Genomic DNA, 26422 nt, shown 5'->3' with positions numbered 1-26422 from the left:
TGTTTTCCTCCTTTTCAAAGTAAGAGTAGCACTCTTTTACAGAAAATTTCATTTGTAATTTAATGTAAAAATAAATAAATAAATGCCTAGTGGGCATAGATGCCCTTTTCTGATTGTGGTGGCTTATTTCTGCAATTTTCCTATAATGTTTTTTTTTCTCTTCAGTTGCTTACTAGTAGATTGTTGTCTTTTGATTTATGTTTTGGAGTGTTGTTTTTTTAAATAGAATTAGGCAGGGAGTAGATCAAAGGTTAAAACTTTAATAATAGTATATAGGGATATGAACTTCTATCAGAAATAATTTGCCTCATGGTTGGAGGAGAGAAAAAAAAAAGATTGCTGAGTACATAAGAAGCTTAGTGACTAGAAAATAAGAATGTGTTGGTGTTGGCTTATTCTTTATTTGTTTAGAAGATTTTCTTTTAGATTAACAGACTCAATGGGGAAAAAAAATGAAACAAAAAGCAGAATAATTTGAGGAAGAAAGGGTACTCTTTTTGATTCAGCATATTCTGGTAAACCAGTGTAGTTGTTGAATTTTTATAAGGAAAAGAGCCTGAATGGGTCAAGGTAAGGTGATAGTAAAAGAGTCAAGGACAGCTTGGATTCATTCATACTTGATGGAAAGTGGCTGTAAGTCCATGAAAACTGAGATCAAGTGTGGATGTAGGGGAAAAGTGTTTTCAGGTGTTTCATATCTTGCATTTAAATAAAACCTGTTTTTGTTTTTATTTCCTTAAGTTGATGTATATGGGCACTACACCTGTACTTGTAGAGTGCCATCGCTGTTTTCCATTCAGCTAGGGGCAAACAGGAGATATGCCATGCTTCTTCTGTAGTTCTTTGCAAAAGCTGAATTTAATCATTAAAGATGATGGATTAAGATTATATTAATCAGATCAGTAAAAATGCAGTCTTGGTTTTCACTACTTTTGCTTCAGAAACTCTGATTTTCCTTTTCCAGAGACAGCGTAGTGTCTGTAAGCAGGTGTTACAAAGCAGGATTTCAGTTCAGCCTGGTGAATTACAGAAACTGCGTTGCTAGGAAGCCAGTGGAAGCTTTGGTCATGAAAAGTGTAAGGTCAAGCTTTATTTCAGGGAGGTCATGTGAGATACGTTTGTGTTTGTTTCTTTAAATCCATTAAAAACACACGAAGAATTTCAGATTATCCAGTGTAAAATGTTTGAGTCATAGCTGAGCCTGAAATGCCATCTTCCTAAATACCATTATGTTTCTCAAGTTCAGTTATTTTCTCTGTTGGCAGAATAACCACCTAGGCACTATGCATCATGAAGTATTTTGCTGCAATTATGTTTTATAAACCACAGTTCTTTTTATTGGCAATCCTAAAGGAAGAACAGAAGTAAAAAACCTAAAATTATTTACCTCTAAATGATTTTGCAGGTGATATTGAAAAGAATTGCAGAACACCTTCCACTAGAAACTGTATTTTGCATGTCAGTAATAAAACAGCTCATTTTGAATGCTTGACACTAATTTATCTGGATTAGAAGTGTGGAACAAGGTGTGCTTTTACTTTGTTGTTGTTGTTTTTGTTTTTTTTTCTCATTAGCAACATTTTTGCCCTGGTTGTCAATCTCTTGTTTGTTGATAGTTTCAGTGAATTCTTTTTACCTATTGAGAATGTCTTAGAGTAGAAGAATTATCCTGAAGTGAAATTCAATTTAAACTGTGTGAGCACTTGGAATCTAGCAAGATAGATGAACAAGTGTCAGTGTGATTTTACCCAGTGATGAAATGCTTGCTAGGATTTCTGACCTAATAGATTGCCAGTTTGTTTTGGAAACAGTGTTGGAAGAAATGTAATTATATGTTAAAATATAGTTAATGGTTGGACTAGATGATCTTACTGGTCTTTTCCAACTTCAGTGATTCTATGGTACTTAAGAATTAGTATGTGACCGGATCTGGAGGGAAAGCAAGATGATGCTTTTCATAGAACGAAAGGCAGAAGTAAATGGAAATGGAAAATGACTTCAGAAATGTGGAAGAAAAGAGCTCAGTGCCCACATTGCATCTCTATTAATCCAGAGAGCAGTTTTTCCCAGTAGTTCCTTGATCTGTGGGTGATTTATGTAAGTTGTGTTAAATTTTTACATGAAGCATTTTGTTGCTATGGTGATAGGTGCCACTCCACGCAGATTGTTTAAATAACGTTAAAGCAATTCTTTGTACTCAGGAAGCTATGTAATTGCTATTAGTTTGTACACAAGGGCTGTGAAACTTTAAAAAAAAAAAAAAAAATTGCAGTTTCATTAAATCATGGAAAGACTCTAGACTTTTACATGCTTTTGTGTAGGTTGCATAGAGAATATCTTCTTATGTGGCATTTATTTAATAGCTGGCATTATATTTTTCACAATAGGGATATTTTCCTCTTCTATTAGTATCTTAAATGGTGTGTACTCACCAATCTGCTTTCTCCCATCTCTGTCATTTTTTACGTATGTTTCTGATGGGGGAGGACAGCATGGGTTGCTGCAGACATAGGTGAGCTCTGGGTTAAAAGTAGAGAGGCAGAGAGTAATAACAGAGCAGAACGCCATGGACTCAGTGTCAAGAAGCTGCAGGGATTGAATAATTGCAGCATAAGTGGAAAAGAAAAAATATTTCTGAATGGCAGTGGGAAGAAAATCGACAGGATTTGTGTGGGAAGTGGAGTTGGAAATGGCACCCAGGTTGTGAGCTTGTGGGACATAAGGTGGTGGAATTGTTGACAGAGATAGGCAAAGAAGGAGGAAGTAGGGAGGATTTGGGAAAAACGTGATTTCAGCTTTTCAGCATACTGTGCTAGGGCTAGTGGCAAATATCCAGGAGGAGATTCTAAACTGTGAGTGTGAACAGAAGGGACAAGGGCTCTGTGACTCATCTGCTCAGAGATGATAATTAAAGCAGCATGATTTTTAGGAGGCTGCTGAGCAATAGCGAAGAGGTTGCAGAAGAGGGGAGGGTTAAGGGTAGAGCTCCCTGGGCTGTGGCAGTCTGGAGGAGGAACAGCCATGATGGGAGACTTTTTTGGAGCAGCTCAGCAGAAAGAAACTCAGAGAAAACAACGTATTCCACTTATAAGTCCACTTGTTAAATATATATATACATTTTATTTATAAACTGTGTAATTTTAAAACTTAAGTTTATATGTCAGCTGTCAAGGACTACCTGTGCAAATGCTGGGATGCTGCAAAACTTAAGAGCAGCCTTCTATTGTATTTTAGGCAGTGAGATGAGAGAAATGTGTTTCCTCTTGCTCTTCAACCCTGCCTTTGTTCCAGAAATGTATAACTGCCACAGCCCGTATCTTTTTCATCCAAACCCCTGTTAGACCTCTTAAAATCAAAGATATGATAAAGCATCAGACTAGGAAAGCTGTAAATGTGTCATGCTCTTAATTCTTTGCCTGTTAGCAGAGGAGAATGTTATCTGCTTTCCAGTTTCTTTTGGTTTGGGAGTATTTAAAGGGTTTAGTTGCTTGGTTTTTGTGGAGAGTAGTTTGGAGGAAGAGTTTTGAACAGATCTGTATAGCTGCCAATTTGTGTTTTATTATTCCAATAATTATTCGATTATACCTGTAAATTGCAGACTAGGAATTCCCTGATATCCTTCAGTTTTCTGACGTCCTCACTTATGGGACATCTTTACCACACAGCCTGTATTGTATTGATCAAGTTTATTGTTTCAAAGCTGACACTGTTTAATCCTGTAATCAATTGTATTAGAAATATTTTCCATGCATTTTCTGTTTTTAGTAGTTGAGGACTAAATTGATTGCATCTACCTTATCTTGTACCTATTTCAAAATCGAGTACTATTGTGTCAGTCCAAAAAAAGCAATAAAGGGTAACGATAACCAAATCTACTATGAAGACTGTGAAGCTTTTGCTGCTTTTGTGTTGGCAAAGCTTTAGGCTTTATCATAATCATTATGAACTTTTGTGAAAACATCCAGTGAAGATTCCAGTAAACCTCAGTCTTGTCATTTTCTTGCCATAAATGAACTGGGTGGAATTCAAGCCAAATGAGCCTTCCTAGAGCCAGTGACACAAATTGTCTGGAGCTAGGGCTCAAAGAGACCTCCTGGAAGACAGAACCACTTATTTTGGAAGGTGTGGGGAGCCAGAAGGGCCTGAAAGTCATGATCTGAGTATTCTCAAGTTAATTATTTCATATTGTTCTAAGTAGCAGGACTGACAGACCATCCATTTGACATACACTGGTATTAAAGGATTCAGTTACAGTTTTAATCAATTTGAGAAGCAAAGAGATTTAAATGATGGCTTGACTTAATTCCAGCCAATGGCTACATTGCTCAAGAGAGATTTTATACCAAAGGTTTGGCAATGCATGAGGGCCTGAACTCTCTTTTAGCAATCATGTAATTCATTATTTTTGTTAGAAATAGAGAATCAGAGTTACATACTTCAGAATATTTTGCGTGACTTCAAAATAATGATGACAACAATACTATCAGACATCTGTTTTTAAGCAATACGTGAAATCTAACAGTTGCCATCTTAAAACAAGACATGGAAAAAATATAGAAATGATCACGAAAAATGCATTTCCCAAGTGATTTCACTGCCATTTAAAAAATTATGTTCCTAATCTTGCCTATATTTTGTCACTGAAAGGCTGGTAAAACCTATGCGATACACACACATATACTGTCTTCATGTAAATTCAGCTGGACTGTGGAGAAAAACATGTGAAGAAGACAATAGAGCAGCTCAAAAGCTACTTTGAAAATGAATGCTCTCATGGAAACCTTTTTTTCCATTTGACTCCACCTCTGTAGCAAGCACCACACAGATTCTCCCAGGCAATGCTCCAGTAGTGCAAATTCACAATATATTTGCTTGGGCTATTATGTTGTCTGAGAATCAGGAGATTCAATTTTTGTCATTGGCAATCACATGATAACGTACCTGCTCTGCTTAGGAGATTTCCCTGCCTTGAAGGAAAAAATTAATGAGGATGATGGGTATGTACATGAATAACTGAGTCAGTGATCTGAACAACAGTGAAATACAATGAAGCAACAACGATACAGCTCTATTGCACACTCTCGTCTAGGAGTGCTGAGCCAGATCTGAGTTGTTGCTGAAAGAACAAATACACATCTTTTTGCAATTCTCCCTGTTCCTGAACATTTCTATGCATATTTTATATTCTGAACTAGCATAACTTTATTCTGAAGTTAAGTTGTGGAGTTTATAGGAACTAGAGACTGCCAAAAAGAATGCAGTGCCAGAGATGCCTACATAATGTGGACAAACCAATAATAACAGTAAGGATGATTATGTTTTCAAAACAGTATTTTGCAAGTACCCTGAGAAGTTCTTGGCAGTTAATTGCAGTGGATAATTTGATGCGATGCTTACTCAGACATATATATACATTACATACATGCACAATAGAAGCGTTTTATTCTGAATTTTATCTCATAGTTACAGTACTGGAGAGCTGCATGATCTCCACACTTGCTTGGGATGCATAAGCAGTCATTTGAGTTGGCAGGTTTCTAGACCTCTGTATTTCATGTTCTGAGTTGAGATTTAATCAACTTCGATGGAAAGAAAAGGACCAAAGAAAATTGTCAGTATAATTAGCTGACCCATTTCCCCAGATCTGAGACATACTAAGATACAAGTTTAAAAACATAACAATAATAGGAAGAGGAGAAGGAAAGAAATTAGAAAAATAAAACATCGTAACCATTGATTTAAAAAAATAATAAATCTATAACTATTGTATTTTGTAGAGGTTACTTCACATGTGAATTTTACTAGCAAAGTTGAGGAACAGAGTAGGGTGATATATAGATATTTGGAAACATTGTCACCAGTCAGTGCTACTTTAATTCAGTTGATCTAATTGTAAGTGTGTGTAATACTTCTTACTTAGGGACATGATAAAATCCAACTTTTTGTAGAAATAATAGAGAATCGTGGCTGTGAAGCTCAGAAGTTCTGGAAGAAACACAATGTAAGTGATGCATCACAGTTACACTGTGTAGCAGGTTTCGCTAGTCTTACAAATAAGTTTTAAAATTATACTGGAATTGAAAGCACAGAAAAACCCTGTTGTTGATTACTATTGTTTGCTTTTGCTCTTTTTCATTTCTGCATTTTTTTTCCTTTATCTTCTATCTTTAGACCTTATTTTTCTCTTTTTATTAAGATCTCAGCTTATTTTCATCTATCTCTGCAAAGAAAAGGACCAAAAGGGCCCTGTGACACTTTTGATGCATGAATTAGAGCTGCAAACAGTGACCGTGAAAACCTCATGTTAGCAGTTAAATTGTGCCATTATATTCCCCTTTTAATCCTCCTTTGCTGATAGAACTGTCCATTTTCCTGTTAATGGCCAATATTTGACTACATCTTTAGTAAACGCAAGTTAGCACAGAGTTTGTAGCATAAGGAAAAGAGCGGCATCTGTTGCTTTGCTAGCAACGCCCCTCTATTATGTTGATTTTTTTTTTTTTTTAATGTTTATTCCAGGCTGGATGTGGCTCTGGGCAGCCTGGTCTAGTAGTTGGTGACCCTGCACACAGCACAGGGGTTGAAACTGGATGATCATTATGATCTTTTTCAGCCCAGGCCATTCTGTGATTCTGTGATGTGCACTGAGGAGACAATATTCTTCTTCAGCTGTTTGAGCTGAAGTTGTGTTTGGTTGGTTATATGAAGATGAAATAGCTTAGCTTTCATTATAAATTTACAGTGAATATGCATGTTTCAGACAAGGCACAGGTGAAAGCAAAATAACTCCTCTTTACTGTATCTGCATGTTTGAGTTCAGGGTTAATCACAGTATTCTTCCAGTAATTGAATAGCAATAATTGTCTTGTATAGGAGGAAGACTTTGCTGTGTTTTTGTGTTTTTTTGTTTGTGTGTGTGTGTGTGTACGCGCTCCATGTTTTCTGAAGTAGAAAAAAGTTGATGTTAAATTTGTATATGGTCTGTTTCTTACCACAACTATATTTTTTGGGTACTGTGAGTAAACAGACACTTAAGAAGATTGTTCAGGAATAATCAAGGTGTGGAAGGAAGAGTTGTTCTCTAACTGAGGGTAGCATGCTATTAAGAGCAAAAAATTATTTCTAATTGCATAATTAGTGGCTCTCTTTGTTGTTCTCAAGTGCATTAAACATTTTCAGTTGAAATGAAATGGGTATGAAAAAACAATAATTGTAAACGGTGAAGATTTCCAGTAAAAAAATCAGTTCATTGTTCTACTTAAGGGATATCTGAAGAGTATGAGCCCAATTACCTATAACACTTGCTTGAAGATAAAGCGCAAAACTGTGGAATGATTTTAAAAAAATAAATAAAAATAAAAAAATAAAAAAAATAAAAATCCAGGGAGAAATAAACTGTTGACTTTGAAAGAAAATAATGTGTAGGTTTTACTTTTGGGATCATTCAAAAACGATCTCAGCCCTTGTCTCCAGGGATGGCTGAGGGAAGTTGAAACAAGCTTGCTTTGATATAGAGATCTGCTTGGTGACATTTCTGTAGGTTTCTTTGAATCTTAGACTTCAGGATTGCTTTAGGCTGTGGTAGCATGGATCTTTGCATTCCTGCACATTTTTCTGAGTTCAGGCTTGAATTGTGTTTAGCTGCATGTCATTTCTTAATGGAAAAGGCATATTTTGGAAGTGTTTTACTGAAGCATTGAGTTTGCTTTCCTCCAGTTTTTCTCTTACCTACTTAACAATTTTTCTCTTGACTGAATAGAAGGATGTAGCATCAAAAATCAGCAGTCCTACATGCGACGAACTCCATTAGCAATTTGTCTTCGCAAACTCTGTGTTTGTCGATAGTTGTGTGATGAGGATAGGATTTCAGGATGAAGCCACTTGCACCATACAGAGTCTAGATGCCTGGGAAGTTTTCTACTTGATTTCCTGTCATTGGTAGATTCAGAAGTGTTTTTTACTTATATTCTTGGTTTATCAGAAGTAAGCAGGTTTTTAACTTCCTTTACACGTGCGTAGATGTAACAGTGTTTCTCCCTTATTCACTTACTTCCTTGTTGTAATAAACCTCTATGGAGTCTGGGTTCTTAAATTCCTTCCCTTAGCAGCGAGAGTTCTCAAACAGTATCCTATTTAAGCTGAATGTTAAATTTATAGTAAGCTCTTCATTACAAATGAAATAATTATGTCTATCTAGAAGCACCTTTTTTTTTCACAACATAAGTGTTACATTCTTTTTTTTTTTTTTTTCCCCAAAATGCTTTGTAAGAATCAATGTAGAACATAAGATATATCCAGACTGAAAATGCTACATGCCCTTCCATGTGTAACAATGAAATGAGCATTTTGCTACTGAGATTGCAAATATGTCACTGATATCTGCATGTAATTAAACGATTTAGATTTTCTTTCTGGCTGTACTTACTGGCAAATGTTTCCTGAATGTCTTGATAAACTTGCTGCTTCTGCATTGTTGTTTTAGATAAAGCTTAAGAACACATTGGCTATTCTTACCTAACACTAGAAACATTTCATGGTCTAAAAATTCATTATTAAAAGAGTTGCATATAACTAACTTGTTTTTCAAAGAGGATAAATTGATAAAAAATGAAAGGATTTACAGCATGGAACCTTAGTCACATCTTTCAAGTGAGTTATTAGGTGGGATGTAAAGCATCCATCCTAAACTGAATGTGTACAAATCACCACACAGCTGTAGCACCCTGTGAACTTAGAAAAGAGTGATTATTTCACCAGTATTGGTTGCATTTCATGTATTCTCTTCCTTACTAATTCCTGTATTTCCACTTCACTGTATCTGCTGAGACTTGGCCTGTCAGAAAAACTCACAGCCCTGAGCTTTCCATCTGTTGATCCTCTTAGAAAAACAGCCTCACGTTCTGGGTAGTGCATACAGGCTCCAACAAACCTCAAAGAATCATAGAATGGCTTGTGTTGGAAGCGACCTCAGAGCCCACCCAGCCCCTGCCATAGGCAGGGCTGCCCCCCACCAGCTCAGCTGCCCAGAGCCCCATCCAACCTGGCCTTGAGCACCTCCAGGGATGGGGCACCACAGCTTCTCTGGGCAGCTATGCAGGGCCTCACCTCACCATCCTCTGAGTAAAGTATTTCCAGCTAACATCTAATCTAAATTTTCCCTCTTTTAGTTTAAAACCATTCCCTCTTGTCCTATCACTATCAGACCCTGTAAAAACTTAGTCTCCCTCCAGCTCATAAGCTCCCCTCAAGTACTGGTCACAGTGAGGTCTCCCCAGAGCCTTCATTTCTCCAAGCTAAATTAAGTCCAACTCCCTCAACCTTTCTTCCTTTGTTTACTGATGTTGTCACTCCATCACAGAAGGCCACCAAAGGTCAGACAGTCTGCCCTTGGCAAAACTGGCTGTCTCGGATCACCTCTTTATCTCACATGTGCCTTAACACAGCTTCCAGGAGGATCAGCTTTGTGATCTTCTCATGCACAGATGTGAAGCTCACAGGTGTGTCATTCCCTGGCTTTCTTTTTCTGTCTTTCTTAAAAATGAGAGTGATGTTTTCCTTTTTACAGTCACCAGGGACTTTGCCTGACAGCCAAGACTTTTAAAGTACGATGGAGAGTTGTACTGCAATCACATCAGCCAGTTCCTTCAGGATCTTGGGATGCGTACTGTCCAGCCACATAGACTTGTACACATTCAGTCTCATAAGACAATCTCTAACTTTCTTCACTCTTACAGAGAAAGATTTTGATCCCCTGCCCCCCCCCAACTAGATGTTTGGGGATATGGAGGAGTGGGAAGCCTTACTGCTAGTGAAGACTGAGGAACTTGAGTACCTCAGTTTTCTCCATGTCTATTAAAGCCAGTTCTCCCTTTTCATTTAATTACAGAGAGAGTACAGTTTCCTTTGCCTTTGGTGCTGGCTTCACTCTTTTGTTATACAAATCTTTCCATTCTAATTGAATGGAACTTTGAAATCTTTTGTTTCATCCTCAAGCCATTTCAATTTTATTTAATTCTTTTTAAGAATAAATCTAGGGAAGGTGATTGATTGGATCAATCTAACCTGCCTTTTCTGCTTTACTTTTTCAGGATTGCACAGTATATGAAACAGAGAATAAAATTCTTCATGTGGTAAGTAGTTTTTGGATTTCTGTTAATAAATGTACTTGCATTGAACAAATAGGATTCTATCTCTGGGTGTTTTGTACTTTTTCTATGTATTGCCAGTGTGATAATAAGCTAGTCTGGGTATGACTGACTGCTGAATATTTGGAAATAAGTGCGAATAGGTAATGATTGCTAGGAAAACCAAGCTTGACAGATGAGAAGCCAGCAACCTTGTAGTGGCTTGTGTTTTAGTCTGGTTCATGCCCATCTGTTGTTTGTAAAACATGGTTAGGAAAATGATTTTGAAGAATGAGATTTCCTTTTAGAGAGCCGTTTTCTAGTCTTATATGATATCGTATGTACTTGTTAGTGACATAGCTTCCTTTATTCATCACTCCTAGGAGTACTGAGCTAGTGATAAGAAGATTAAAGCAAAGCTTTCCTGTAGAATTCTCAGCATAAATACAATAGTCTATTCCCAGATTTTCTACTCCTATTTATAACAAATAAAACAGCTGAAATTTGTCAGCACTTAAACACCAGAATATAAAATGGGTTGGAAAGGCTGATACTTTAGGGGATGGAGAGAAGAAAGTTTTAGAAATCTTGTGTGAAAACTACTGAGATGACATAACACCTAGCTATTAAATACTAAATTGCCTTTCATGTTCTGTTGGTGGTTTAGTGAGTATTAAGTTAACCCTGACCCTGCTTCTGAAATGTGGAGTCTCACTGAGATGTGAAGTCTTATTTTCTAAGGGTGAAAAATAAAATAACCTAGTTGATGAAAATGAAAATGATAATATTTTACCTTTCACTGTATTTCACTTTCAGATAGGTTTTGATATCTTATTTCTCTTATGGTCTGAGTTTAAGGAAGAAAAAATACTTTATTTTAAAACATGAACTTTCCAGTAACGTTTGCTACACTTTTATTCACTGCTCCCGTATCAAATACGTGGCAATCTGAATTCTGTAAGCTTTTGACAATTTGATTTCACAGTGATGAGGAGTAAAATGTCTCCTTGTAGTTTTAAGTTACACTGACATTTTTCCCCTGTGGGATACAAGGAATTTACATTTTTAGTCAGGCTGACATCATCTTCTTTGCTAGGCTGATCTCTGCAAGCATTTAAGTAATGAAGTTTTTAATTGCATAATCTTGGCAAAAAATGAAGTGCTGTAAGTTTGAAACCATTATATAAGGCCTGGTTTTCAATACATGCTTGTTTTCTACTGTAAGAGCCAAGATTTTTGACATCTGATGTATATACAGTATATAACATTTGCAAATTAGCAAAAAGAATTTTAAAGGGAGCTGGCAATGGTTAGAGCTGATGAAGCATCAATTAATACAGTCTCCAACATAAAATTTTGAGGAAGCTGAGAGATTCATTTAAGATGTGAATGGACAAATCTGAGACAGGTTTCATTACAGTTACATTAAAAATAACTGCAAATGATGAAGTGACATTATTTTACATTATTCAAACTCGCACAGGCTTATTACTTTAATCCACAGCAACCACTTTGTGGTGACAAGTGGACACATAAGTTATCGTAGGGAGCTTAATTACATTCTAAGGTAAGTGCTCAAGCTGACAAGGAAACATGAGCAGAACACCATACTTGTTGCCTAGGGTTAAAGTTGACTTGTATGTATTGTACATAACTTGGATTGTCTCTGATCATGTTACATTTCAACTGATGGATGGAATTTCATGAAGCAAAAGCTGACCAATAGCAAACAAGGAAAGAGAAAATCTCTGTCTGAATAATTAAAAGATTAGTTTTGAAACCAGATTTTGAATTTGAAAGGGAATATTTTAGAAGTGCAAATGAAAAGATTAATGGTAGAACTGAAAGCAGTAACCGTTCCCTCTAAGTCCTCTGGGAAGACAGAAAAAGGTGTTGTGAATTTTGCTTATTAGAAAATCAGGGCAGGATTGGTGTAAGAGAGAGGTTTACAACAACAGTAACAAAAAAGTAGTAAGGGAAAAGCCTGATATTTAGAACTTTAGAGAGCATGCTTCTTTTATCTCAGTATCAAAGAAAAGAGGACAGTAGTTATCTTATTAGATATCAAAATATTTGAATGCACACACATGCAGAGCAGTGAATACAGTGCAAATCAGGTTAAAGATGTTCAAGAGAGTGATTAAGAATTTAAATATCTTTTTATAGACTGTATATCCTCGAGGTGAATGTTAATAAGAAGGTTCTCCAGTATCAAAAGAGTAGAGTAAATTTTAATAAAAGCATATAAAGAATCTTGAATGCAAAACCTGGAAAAACTAGCAGAAATGGAAAGGACTCAGACAGATACAATATACTTTGATTTTCAAAAAAGAGATAATTTAGTTTCTAAGACAAAACTGTATGTTACCTATTATCAAACAACACAAACTCCTGCTGATATCAGACATGTCTGACTAGCATCTCATCCAGCTACTTTTTGAATGATCACATACCAATGTGTAGCTGGAGTGAATTACAGGGGAACCTGAATTCAGAACTGCATGTTTGTCCTGTATGATTTCATGTACAGTGTCCTCTTCTTGACAGAAAAAAGGTTCCTCCCAAAAGTAAAAGGCAATGACTTAAAACTGATTAGCAATTTGTGTAATTAGCCTGTGGATACCCTTGTTGCAAGGTATTTATCTCACTAAGAACTGAATTAAAGTTTTAAAAGATCCTTTTTTACCTAGCTACACTATAAAAATAAAGATAGGTATATACTCTTATTCTTTAGGACATCAAGAAATTTGCGATTTTACTATCACTGGATACAAGTAGTTTATTTTTGTCCACGTCATATGTCAGCGGTTTTGCAGTTTTAATTCAGAGCAGATAGAACATATCCTTCATTCACATGCTTAAAAGTGTTTTCTTAGGCTCACGTGCAATCTTTCAGAGGCTGGAGTGCTGTAAGCACACAACTCTCAGGGAGTTGTTGCCCAGTTCCCAGCAAAACAAGCCTCTGTTGTGCTCACCCAACCTGGCACCTGAGCCAAATCAGGGGTCAAGAGGGTGTGTGGGCACAGCTGGGATATGTGAGACCACGCTGCTATCAATCAGATGCTATCAAAATGCATCTGTGGATACTGCCAACATCAGTGAGTCACTCACTCTTCTCACTTTCCTTGGAAGCATGGTGAAGTAGGCAACATCTCGCACAACGGGCGAGATCCTTAGTTAAATAACAAATTGTTTGACTTTAGGGCCAGAAAGTAGTTAATGTGTTCATTTTCTAACAGCAATAATTTCTTTTGGAAAGTCCTCTCTTCAAGATAATAGTGTGGGAGTTCGCGTGGAGAGATTGCTGAATCACCTTATGCATAGATAGTATGTTTTAATGTCAACAAACTTATTCTGAAGTCAACTTTTTGTCAAAGAAATGGTACTCTGTGATGACAGAAATGTATAAATCCAGCCTATATTCAAGAAAGATTTTTGTTTGCTCTTCGAGCAATTGGATCTTCAAATACTTCATAAGTCATTTTGTCTTCCCTCATGATATTAGTTTAAGTAGTAAACTAGGCTGTGCTATTTACCTGGAGGCATAAAATGGATCTAAAGGGTCTCATATAAAATAGATGAAATTTTAAGAAGTTAACCATTTCAATTTTGTTTATTTATTCTAAACAGAAGTTGCACGAACGTGTATTTGGGAAAAAAGTTTCTACTTAAATTTTCTGCCCTAAAATTGCAGGTGTGTTAAAACAACTTTAAAGACTTGGATATTTCTTAAAATTATTTTCACTGTGAATTCATTCGTAGAAGTATATGGTCTCCGTGCAATAAGAAGCATAAAGCGGTATGGGAATAATATGCTGGGTTTTACTCATTAAGAGATTTCTGCTTCTGAAATATTCATGACAACAGAGAAATGCTTCATATTTCTATCACTGCCAATTTCTCAATATGTTTTTTTCCTTTTACCTTTTGCTCAACAATCCCTGTAACAAATAAATAAGTAGATGGTAGAAACTGTAATAATTTGTTTATGTAAGCACAAAATAAATATCAGCAGAAAAAAGTACCAACAAAAGTAGATGGCAAAAACAAAACAAAACAAAAAAAACTTCAAAGAAAACTTCAAAGAATGGGTTAAAATATAGTTGGCCAAAATATGAAGTATATAAGCCATGGGTTGTTGTTTTCTTTAAAATTGAGAATTGCCAATTTGTATCCAGAATCTTAATATTAATTTATCTTGAGATGATAAAGTGCATGGAAAACAGCTCAGCTTAAAAAGGTATCGGTTCTGCTTATTTGGAGAGTTAAGGTAATGTTTGTAAAAGTCAGAATGGAGCTCTAAAGTCTTTCAAAAATAATTCATTGATTCTTTCCAGCAGTTCATTGCTCTGTAAGATAGAAATACATCATTCAATCAGTATGAAAAAAGTGCGGTATTAAATTGAGACTGAGGCAAGAAGGACTAATTATAGAAAGCAGAAGTGACGTTCCAGTCAGATTAATGATAAGTTTTTACTGAATTTTCGGTTTAATTTTCTGAAGATTATGCTGCTTATCCTGAAAAGGTACAGCTTTTTAAGCTGAAAAATTGTTGAAATTAGAACTGGAAAATGTAGCAGAAATGCAAAGTTATGGCTTGAATGAGCACATGGTGGAAGGCAGGCCAACCCAGGGGAGCTCAGCTGCATGCAGTGCACTTGAGTGACCAGAAGGGGTGGAGCCAGGATCTACCTCTTCCCAGACCTCATTTAAGGGTTGGCATTGGAGGCAAGGTTATCTTGCTGTAGGTCTCTCTGTATCTGAGGCCTTCCAGGGGTAAACAGCCTTTTTTCTTTTGTTTCTGCATCTACAGCTGCTGCACTTGGGCTTAATCCTCATTTGCTGTAGCCCAGGGCTTTGCCACCCCATCATTAGTTCTTTTCTTTCCATTGTGTTACAGCGTTAGGAGGAGTTTGTGAAAAACGTGAGCTATTTAAATTATTTTCTCTTGAGTTACTAAAGTGAAAATGGAGAGAACAAGTAATGGATCAGGATGTTCTCTTTTTGCTTGTAGAGAAACCACAATGCTAATAATTCAATCCTGCCCACTGAATTTGAATATTTGTTATAGAGCTATAATTGACTAAGAATGCATTGTCAAAGGTATCATTTTTATAGTCTGATTAAAGAAAAAAAGAAAAAAGTAACCACCCACTTCCCCTCAAGGTTCTATACCTTGCAAACAGGCTCAGCAAAACTCACTTATTCTGCATCCAAAATAAGATTGAGTTGCTGATTAAACTTCATGTATCTGCAAATAGTGAACTAGGTATGGATGGTTCTAAGATTGCTGCAATTACTACAGTATTCCCTACGGTACCAGAAATGTTTTGGTGTGATATTAATTGATAAATAATTATTCTGTGTGTCTTAATCATACTAGTTATACTTCATTCTGAATGCTTGCATTGCTTTATCTCAGTAAGATGTAAAACTTTTTTTTTTTTTTCTGAAATGTTAAACTTAACATCACGAAGACATTTTTTCTCACTTTTGCCCTGAATTACTATGCTCACTGCCATCCCACTCATCATTTGAATGATGTAGATATGATTGCTTGTAGAAGAGGCTGATTCTTTTTTTGCCCTCAGCTCTGGGAATGTGTTAAGCCAGGATGCTTTCATATTGCTACTGTTTGGCAGGATAGATTTAAGCTTGGTCACCAGCCTGGATAAAATTAAATACAGGAACAAATAGAAGTCTGTTTGCTTCACCAGAAATATTTGATGACTGTAGAGTTCCTGAGTTAACAGATAATGGGTTTCTGGTTTGTTGAGGGAAAAAGCCTGTGGAGGCTTTTCAAGCTGGCATGTCCATAACTACCCCCACTGTACAGCAGAAGATGGACATAATTTTGCCGGTACGGAGTGAATTAGCTACAGAGAATCAGAAAAGATACAAGAGCAATTTAGTCACCTTTTTGTCCTCATCCCCTTAGCTGAAAGGAGTAATTGTAAGAAAATGCAAGAAGTCAGTGTACCACAGTCCAAAAACATAAGTAGAGACAAAGTATGGTTTTCAAGTAGTTATCTACAAAGAGGAAGAAAATGTTTCCCATTGAATTTCTGTCACACAATTAAATGCTTTTCAGTGATATTTTCATCCTCTTTTGAATCCTTTAGCTTTGCACATAGAGACTGTGTTGTAGCTATAATATGCAATTATAAATTTGTTACTGAATAAAGAGAGAATTTATTACTAATGTGAAGTGATGTGTTATTGCAAGAGAGAACTGAAGCCATTACTGTAAGGTTTATATTGAGAATAGGGATTGTGTAGCAAAAGGAGTAAACGTAATCATCTGCTGATCAGATGATCTCAGTTAATCTTTTGTAACTTGTTTGTTGGTTGTTTTTTTTTTTGGCTTTGCCAAAACGTTTTTCTTTGTTCAGATGTCACACATGCTGAAAGCTAAGTGCAGCTTGAGAAAGGCAAGACGTTTCTAAATTCCTGCTGATGTTTACAGGAGCACTTGGATGCTCATTTTTCTCTGCATCTTACTGTATCTATTAGCTGCTCATCGTTTTTAGGTTTGTTTCTCCAAAAGTATAAATGCAGCACATAGACATGTGGAGACTTTTTCTTTAAAAAAAAAAAAAAGTTTTCCGTAGTGGATTCCACTGCATATCAGAGAACACCTACCCCTCTCTTCTTTTTATTTTTTTTTTTTTTGTCAATAGTTTATGGGGCTGTCTGAATCATGGCCTGAATCTCTGATTAATCACCTGAGGCAAGCAATGAGTCAGCCATGGGAGCACAGGTGAAGGCAATTCACCTGTGCTGCAGGAAGGGGTGGAGCCTGGCTCCACCTCTCCTAGACCCATTTAAGAGCTGACTGCCAGTGGGGAAGGATCTCTCTGGAGATCTGCTCTACTGGAGTCCATCTCGTGAGCCCAGGATAGGGTGAGTGACTTTCTCTCATTACTCCAAAGTAACAATCACATTAGCCAAGCTCCTGGATATACATATACCATCTGTATATCCATTGATTATACAAATAGTCTGTGTGAACTGCTTAAAGGTGTATGTATTTTAGCTTAACCACTGAATCTGCATTGCTCACAATAAGCTATCTCCTAGAACTGTATCTTATTCATTGAGAAAGTTTCCTCTTTTGTCTTCAGTACAAGCAATAGAAGTTGTACCTGTATTTTGACGAGGATAATGAGTGACAGACATACTAATAATCTTTTATATTCAGTTTTTCCTCTGCGGTATTAAGGTGTGATATCTGAGTTGCTGACTGATTGAGTTTGGAAGAGACCTCCGGGTCCTTCTGGTCCAACTCCTGCTCAAGCAGTGGCACTCTGAGCAAAGTGTCAGGACCACATCTTCAGGTGTCTTCCAATCTCTAAGGAGAAGATTCTGCAGCGTCTGGGTAGCCTTTGCCAGTGCTCCATTACTTGTACAGCACAGGAGTGCTGCTTGGTGTTCGAGGGTCTGTCCCACTCTCTCTGGATGGCAGGAAGACTCTGTATCTTCTGTAAGTTTCTGAGATGCAGTTTTCCCCTTGTTCTTTCACTCATTACCTCTTGCTGAGAAGCATGTTTCCTCTGCTGGAGTCAGAAAGTCACGAACGAAAAAGAGCTAGGTTAATTTGGGTAACACTATTTTCTTTCATCCTTGCAAAGTACTAACAGGATGTCCGACCCAGGACTGAAGAGCAGTTATAGCCCCCAAATTAATTTAGCGTGTTTACACATCTGTTAGCTTCTAAAGTCATGTATTTCTAAATGATATTGCAGTAGGGAATCAGCAGTTATGAAAGTAGTATCTAGCATTCTGATCCTGTTAACAGTATCTTCATAATCAGAAATTTAGTTTTCCAAAGAAGCAAAAGATAACTAACGCTTTAGAGAAAAGGTGAGAAGAGCTGACATCAGATTTTAGTGCAGCATAAATGCATGCCTGTGATACAGCTTGTGCTGAAGAGCTAAGGTGAAAAGTGTTGTCTTACATGATATAGAACAAATGTATGCTGTTGATGTGCTTTTCTTCCACTCAAATTAGTTCAGTAGCATATACGAAAACATGTCAGTCCATTTCTTTTTCTCAAAGAATATATCATTAATAAAAAGCCTAAGCATTTCTTTCACCTACATAATTTGTTCCAGTCGCTTCTGCCAGAGTGAAAGCTACAGTGAAGACTGGGAAAAATTAGCAGAGCATTGAATGTAACTGTAGATTTAAAATGAGAAGTTGCTTGAGTTGAGCTCTCAAACAACATGTGTGGAACAAACCTGATGAGCTGCAGTGGAGCATTTAGGAAAAGTTCTGTAGAGAAGTCAAAGGTAATTTAGTTAGGAACTTTCTAAATACAGAAACATGTTGTCTCCTTTAAATTAATACTGTTCTTGTGCCATGGCAGAATCTTTGCCGTGGAAGTTCCCAACTCTCTGGGGAGGATCAAGATGAGCAGGGGCAACTTGTCATTTTCTATGAAGAAGTCATTGAACTCCTAACTGGAATGGAGAACACTCCTGATGTTTTTCTGTATATTATGTTATGTTGATCAGTACATTTAAAAAGCCTTGGCCAATGAAGCTAATAATGGTAATTTAGGCAGGAACCAGACTGCACCTACAATCAGACCTGCATTTTTTTTTCCCAGTTAGTGTAAATTTTTGTTATAAATTGACATATATGTATACATGTATGTTTGAATGTATTCCAGAGCTTCTGGAATCTGAGCTTAGATACTTAGATACTAAGCTTAGATACTTTGCTTAGGCTGAAAAGAAAAACAAAGCAAACAATCAACCAACCGAAAACAAAATAAAACTAATCCTAAATGAGATTTTTCTGAAAGTAAGGACAAGGAAAAATGTGTAGTTTTGGCAGTATCATCCTCTGGTTGTGTTTTCAGTGACAGCCTGTTTACCTGCTCTTTCAGTGAGGAGAGGACAGCTACTGCACACAAGTGTACCCCTTGCTGTCCTTGTTCTGGGCATGCTCAGAGTTCTGGGAGTTACCCTTCACAGAAGCTTGATAGACCCTTGATCTTGCTTGCAGTCTAACTCTAACTACAGACTGTTTAATCAAAGGTATTTGAATGTATAATAGTTAAGAGAGACTTATGAGATTCTATGGGAATTCTGACATCGGCAGACTTACGAAGAAAATGAGTTGCTGGATATTTGCTTATGTCAGCTGAAAGTTTTGGGTTGTTGGGCAGAACCCAAACCCATTTTTCTTTTTTTTTTTTCTTTCTTAGGTCTATACATTTCGTTGGAGTGAGAAAACAGAAAATACATACTACTCTGAAATCTCTTGAGCAGCTTAATTAAAAACAAATCAGGCTCATTCCTTCATTGCCATGCAAATATATGTGAAATGCAGGAAGTCTAGGGAACATGAATATGTCAGTTCATTATGTAATAGCAGTGAGCTTAAGTTCAAAATCCTTCTGCAATAAACATCATTCACTCTCCAAAAGAAAGGAAGGTTCTCAGAAGCAAACAAAACCTATTTTAATGAAATTAGGTTTCTGGACAAAGCTATTCCATAATTATTATACAAGTAGGTTTCATTATGTTGAATGATTGTTTCTTGAGGAACTGTCTTTATGGACTATTAGTTGATGGCATATTGTTTTATTGAATCACTCAATGTCTATTAGTGTTCTTTTTAGAAGAAAAGGATTTAATTCTGTTGATCGGAAACCAAAAGAAGTAATTCAGGAACTTTTTCTATTTTCATTTTTTTCTGTACTTTCAATTTTCTTTTGCTATTTCTAGTCATCACTAATATATGATACAAATATACCAGGTAATAAACCTGGTAACATTTAGTGGATTTCTAGAGGTTCTCTGTACTCAACCTGGACAAGAGATGTAGGTATTCATGAAGCAGGGTTTTGCCCCTTAATATCGTTGTTGTTTTTTTCTTTTTTTCTAGAAAGCCAGTTATGTATGCATTCCCTCTGAATGAGAACTTAAATTTCAGAAAGGTCATAGAACTGAAGTCTTCATCTGAAAGCACATCCTCTAACTCTAGAGTCCCCGTTAGAGACTTCGCTGTGGCTCATTTATTGATATGCCAGATACCATCCTATTGGACAGCAGAATTAATGTCTAGGATGGAAAAAAAAGTCATAGAAATCAGGGGTTGGAAGAGACCTTAAAAGATCATCTAGTCCAATCCCCCTGCCAGATCAGGAACACCTGGATCAGGAGTTCCAGGTGGGCTTTGAATGTCTCCATAGGAGGAGACCCCACAACCTCTCCAAGCAGCCCATACCAGTGTGTGTTACCCTTATTTTGAAGAAGTTTTTTCTCGTATTTGTGTGGAACCTTCTGTGTTCCAGCTTGCACCCATTGCCTCTTGTCCTATCGTTGGATGTCGCTGAGAAGAGCCTAGCTTCAGTCTCCTTACACTTACTCTTTACATATTTATAAACATTAATGAGGTCACAAGGTTTTAAATAAAATATCTTTAAGGAATGCTAGAAGTATATTGCAGATACTTTTTGCAATCATAGTAACTTGGTGATTTTTGCATCCAGTATTCCTGGAGCACCTTTTGAGAAATATTTGCACCACCTTATTTTCACGCACACTCCATAAGCTTAGTAGTTTTTAAAGCGATTAATAGGAAGAATATGTAGTGAAAGCAACTTTAAAGGTATATGAAAAGTTCAGTTTTAATCAGCAAAAAATAATTCATCGTTTAGGACTCTTCATTTTGCATGTGAGAGATTAAATCCTAAGTTTCTAAAAGGGATTTTTCATTTCTTTTTGGTGCAGTTGCAAGGGAATTGAAAATATAGATAACGTACCAGTATTGTATTTAAAACCAAAAAAAGTCAACAACAACAAAACCCTAAGTTTTCATTTGTTATGGAATTTTATATCATTTTTACCTTTTTGTAAATTTCAGCTCAAGTCAGTTTTCTTCTATCTATAAAGTCTTAAAAAATGAATTTTGTGGTCAAGTTGATCATTATAACTTTTCAAATTCTCCCTAGTTCAGGTAAAGCACCAAACCTTGAATTTCTTTTTTCATTAACGATTCTGTGACATGAAATACAAACAAAACAGAAGCAATTTGTGTGTGTTTGTGTGTGTCTGTGCTTGAAAGTAATATTATCTCTGGAAGAATATCACGTTGGTAATGTTTTATTATGTTTTCCATTTGATTTTAATTATTTATTTTTCATATTATAACTATTGAATAAAGTAATCCATCTGTACAATATACAAATTTTCCAGCTGATTGCCTAGTTTGAGGAGAAAACTTCAATGTGATGGTCTGCAACAGGATTAAGTTTCCACTGTCACTGCATTATTTTATTTTATTATTTTTTTTTTTACGGAAGCTCTTTTCTTTCTCCATAAGGCTTTTGCAGTTTGGCACTTAGAATTATGAGGGTTAATTGTCAATGGAAATCATATCCAGTTTCATATCCTATTTCTAAATCATTGTTGTAGATGCCTGTACCTTAGAAAGTATGCTTTGCAATCTTGGAGAAGTAGTCAGTGCAGCAGTTGGGTGTAATCGGGTTTCAGTCATTTGAAGAGATGGGTTAAATTTATCTTTTGCATGTTGCTGCCTCCTCACTGATTTCACTGATACCCATAGTTATGAGACCAAAAGAATATTCTAATCCCCAAATTCTCTGACAAAACGCACTGAAACCTGAACTGAGAAATTGGTTTTAGCTGCTGAAAGGGGATTCCATAGAAAACACTGGAGCTCTCAAGATTGGTTGCTTATGGAAACATGAGAGAATGCTAACAAATAATTTATCACAACTTCCCTGCCTCTGACAAGAGGGAGTTAGAGATGAGAAAATAGAAAGTACCCATTTGACAGCTTCAGCCCTTTTAGAATCTTTTTTTCTGTTTCTATCTTGCTGTAAAGAGGCTGCCAAGGATAACAGGTTTAAGAATTATCCCATCGTGAAGCGAAGGTTATTTATTGTAATCTTCGTGCCTGCAACAGTAAATCATACTTGGCACCAGCAGAAGATGAGAAACTCGGTCCAAAGTCAATTAGCATGTTTTATGAGTACAAAATAAACTTCAGAGTTAATGGGAGTTGCCCATCCTTGTTAAGAGCCTGATTGTCATCTGTACTGAATGTCTGCACTTTCAACTGAAAATAATGGGGTTTGGGGCACATAATGACTTTGTGAAACATATGGGGAGAGAGCAGCTTGGAGGTCTCCATGCACTCACTCCCTCTCTGCCTGAGCACAGCACAAAGATATTCACCTTACTCTAGGAGGGCATGGGAGCAGCCCACGTGGTCCTTTGTCTTTACTGAGTAGCAAGAGTATTTGCCTCTATTTTTCTTCCCTAATCTGATTTCTTTAAGAATGTGATGTTTCAAGTTGTAGGTTAAATAGTAAATAGTAATGGTATATTTATTATGGCATTTTATTTTTTCTTCGTAGTGTAAAACTCTCTCTGGCGTCTGTGACCACATCATCTCGCTCTCTTCTGATCCCCTGGTTTCCCAGTCGGCCCACCTTGAAGTGATCCAGCTTACAAACATCAAGCCAAGTGAAGGGCTGGTAAGAAGTACGCAGTTAATCAAACACATCATCCAGGATAAGAAAGTCATTTAAAAAAAAAAAAAGAATTTTTTAGACTCTTTTTTTTTCAAGTCTGAAAATAGTTTGATTTCTCATGCAGCTGGGCCAGTAGGGAAGTGTTTTGTATGGCTGACCAATGTATGCGAAAATTTAGTGAACAAGAAGAAATGAATGAGGAGTTCTTGCCATTTATACCCGCTTCTAAGAAATGGTTCAGATTGTTCTAGCATCTTTAAGTCTGGAGGGATTTAAATTACTAAGATCAACTCAACCAAGAAGTTTGCGTGAGCTTATGTACAAAAACTGTCAAATTCTGGAATATGCCTCAGAGTATCTCAGGGATATAAAGCTGTTTTGTATGTTATCCAGAGGCTGTGCAGCACTGCTGAAAGTAGCTTATTGAATTTTATAGCAAGAACTCTGCACGCTTAATCAGGTGGTTGTAAAGGCTCAGTGCAGTCAGCCTGTGTTTGCTGCTCAAGAGTTGACTTGTATCTTTTGTTTGCGGCATCCGGCGCTTGTTGCATGAAGAACACAACAGATAACAATTACAGCTGTACTGCTTGCATTACTACTAATATCTCTTCCCACAATCCTTGGAGAAAGCAGGTGATTAAAGTACAGTTAACCATTTTCTGCCTAATGAAATAACTTTTGCAGCTTAAGCCCAAGTTTATTCTTATTCCATTTACTTAAATAAGAGAAATCACTGCTGTGCTCTTCTCTGCAGTAGGTTTCTAAGTTGTTGTTTGGATGGTGTAGTTTTAGAGTATTCTAGCTTGTGGGTTTGTTGTATTAGAGTTTGGGTTTGTTTGGTTTTTCTTTCTTTCTTTCTTTTTTTTTTTTTTTTATTTTTTTTGCAAATTTGGTATGCCAAAGTATTTAGATTAATTATACACTAAGCTAATTTTCCCCTCTTCTGGTTAACTATGATTACAGTATAAGTAAAAAAGCACTTTTGGATAAGTATGTATTGCCCCATACTGTTTTTCTGGTCTACTATTTGTTCTCTCCTCCACCACTGGCTTTCTTTTTCTTTCTGAATGCATTTCAGAATGTTCCTCCAAGATTTCAGCTTTCCATGGACTTTCTACTCTCTCTCTTTTCTCCTGTAATTTTCTCACTCTTCTGCCAGCTCACTACAGTCAACCTTTCTAAATCTTCTGTTGTAATGAAGAAATGTTTTTCCTCTTTCTCTCAGCCACCTCTTTTTGGAGTTCTGCCAAATTTTCTTAGCTTTTCCTTATTTCTTTACCGTTCTGCCTTGTGACTGTGTTGTTGTTTGTTTTTTACTTATTTAAGCCTAAGGACAGTGATATCCCCAGTTACTGAAAAATGATAAGACCAATATTTTATATAAACAAGGACAAGATTCTGTTCCTGCTTGCCAGATGATGAGATAAATAATCTCTTGCCCCTCTGTTTTCTACCCTCTGTCTGTCTTGTCTGGTACCATTTTTAGTTTTTTTTAGTAAATGTCTGTGATCAAACTGAACAGGGTCTTGATGCTGACCCACATCATTATCATTTAAAAAACAATTGTATGTATTAAAAAAATTGGGAAGTACCTGTTATGCAGTGTACAGACTTTAGAAGGACACAAACCTGCTTTGATAGAATGAACATTTTTTCCCTTTTATGCTTCCCTATATGTGGCTCTTCTCTTGCCCTGTATTGTGCTGGCTTCTTTAGACTGTGAGCTCTCCAGAGCAGGAATCAAGAACTACATGTTTTGCACCAAAAGGTGCATATTGTACCTGTTTGTTACAGTCTTACGAACAGATTTATTGTCAGGTTGTTCTTGGGGCTTTGTACAAAAGTTTTGTTTCCAGGCTACTGATATTTTATTTATTCATTTAACTAATATCTTTCAGTTAAGATAAAGCGCTCCGTGTATCATTTTAGGAAGTAAAGGTGGAGTCTGCAGTTTTAATAGTGTTTGTACGTCACAAGCAGAGTGAATGTGAAGCTCAATAACTTCTGGACCTTCTTCCAGGATTCATGAAATGTTGGAGATGGAAAATGGATTATTGTCAACTGTATTCTACATTTTGGACCCACATGACAGTTCTTTGTTGGCCTTACTGCACACTAAATAAAGTCTTCTATAAAGATGGAAAGAGTTCAAGGAGAAAGCATGGATGACTGTTGACTTGGAAGATGTTTTGTCATCTAGCATAAGTGGCATGTTTAAAATGTCTTGAATTTAATATCTAAGAAGAGGAAACAGATCAGGGAATGAAAAAGAAGAAAAATAAAAGTAAAATTTGGAAAACAATGCTATTTCTCTAAAATAATATGGCAAATATAAGGTGGAATAGAGAAAATGGTTGGAGCTTTTACAACATTAAAGAAATAACAACACTATCAGTATGTTTTAATCAACATGCACAGTTTTTTTACTATATTTGAACTGTTTTTGTGGAATTGTAATTATCAGAAGGAAGAGGTAAATTTGCTACATACAATGTCTTATTAAAATTAGAAAACGGTTATCAGGAAATGAACTAGTCTGGGAAGGATGTTCTTTGGATGTGATAGGGAGAAATTCTGGTGTATTGGGTAAAGCTTATGTGAAACATGGGTGAGTTTTGGTATTGCTCTTCATCTTTTTTTTCCCTCCTTTCTTTTTCCCTAATCTGCCCACGTGAATGACTGCATATGTGTTCACAAATGGGTGTTGCTGCAGAAAGAGATGCATCCTGCAGTGATTGTGAAGTAAGAGTGAAAGGGGATCTGTCAGAGTATAAAATTCTTCTAAAAATTGTTTCATCTGTAACACTAAGTAGAATCCAGTTTTCTGTATTTTTCCCATACTGATTCTATCTAAGCAATCCAGTCTTATTTCTATAATATAATTTGCCAGGAAACAGACCTAAAAATATTAGTTTGACTAAAAACAAGTTTGTTTAGTAAAGAAACAGAATACTACACAACTACTGTTAGACAAGAAGCAAGTTATAGATAGCACTTTTCTTTGGAGGTTTTTCTTCAATGGTGCCTTTTCTTTCACTTTTTTTAAATACAGAACAATGCTGGAGAACTATGGCACACATTAGGCAGAAAATCAAATATAAACAGGAGAAACTGTAACTAGTCAGTTAACGTGTGTGATAACAAACCTAATGAGTTCTGGGATATGACTTCAAGTTCAAGCTATTCACCTAATTTGCTAGATTTAGAAATGCAAAGGTGAATATACCTAAATATTAGACTGGTTGTTCTTAGTTCCCCTTTGCTTGCTAAAGCAAGCACAAAATGGGCCTGCTATGAGAAAATGCACTTATGAAATAGAAGTTATATGTAGAGAAGAAAAGCTGGTTAAAACTGCACTGGTAGGTGTCCAGTTGGGAAGTATTTTTCAGGCATCTAGTGTACTACTAGTTCTTGATACTTCTCCTCTTATTTGTCTTGAAATGTTGGAGGAGATGATGGGGGGAGAGGAGGGGGAAGGAAGCTGTGAATAGGTTTTTGAGAACTGCTGGGACTTTGGTCTTTACTAATCCTACTTAAGCTGTAGGGCTGAGCTGAGACTCTCAAGTTTACTTTGAGCTGTGTGTTTACTTTTGCACTTTTGGAGCACATTCATGGCTAAAGAGCCAAATGCAGCTTCAGGGGACTGCATTAAGATGTCATCATGGAGAAAGTAAAAACTACATTTACGTACATGAAAAAATGGAATTGATATCTTCTTGTATTTTCCATCCAGTATTGAGTAAATTGAATTAAATGTAAAGCAGGTTCTGTTCTTCCATTCTTT

At 36.4% G+C, this 26422-nt stretch overlaps 1 long non-coding RNA gene across 1 annotated transcript in view; it reads left to right on the top strand.

The window, feature by feature from the left end:
* LOC109370631 overlaps nt 1-26422 on the top strand; it is a 42881-nt gene extending 16459 nt beyond the window's left edge. Inside the window, exons 3-5 of the long non-coding RNA XR_002120912.1 lie at nt 10089-10130; nt 22522-22641; nt 24659-26422. This is a non-coding gene — a long non-coding RNA (uncharacterized LOC109370631). The remainder of the gene's footprint in view (nt 1-10088; nt 10131-22521; nt 22642-24658) is intronic.

The sequence above is a fragment of the Meleagris gallopavo genome, chromosome 1, assembly GCF_000146605.3.
Source record: "Meleagris gallopavo isolate NT-WF06-2002-E0010 breed Aviagen turkey brand Nicholas breeding stock chromosome 1, Turkey_5.1, whole genome shotgun sequence".
Classification (NCBI taxonomy): Eukaryota; Metazoa; Chordata; class Aves; order Galliformes; family Phasianidae; genus Meleagris; species Meleagris gallopavo.
The sequence above is the reverse complement of the archived record's forward strand: the minus strand, read 5'-3'. Positions and strand labels throughout refer to the sequence as shown.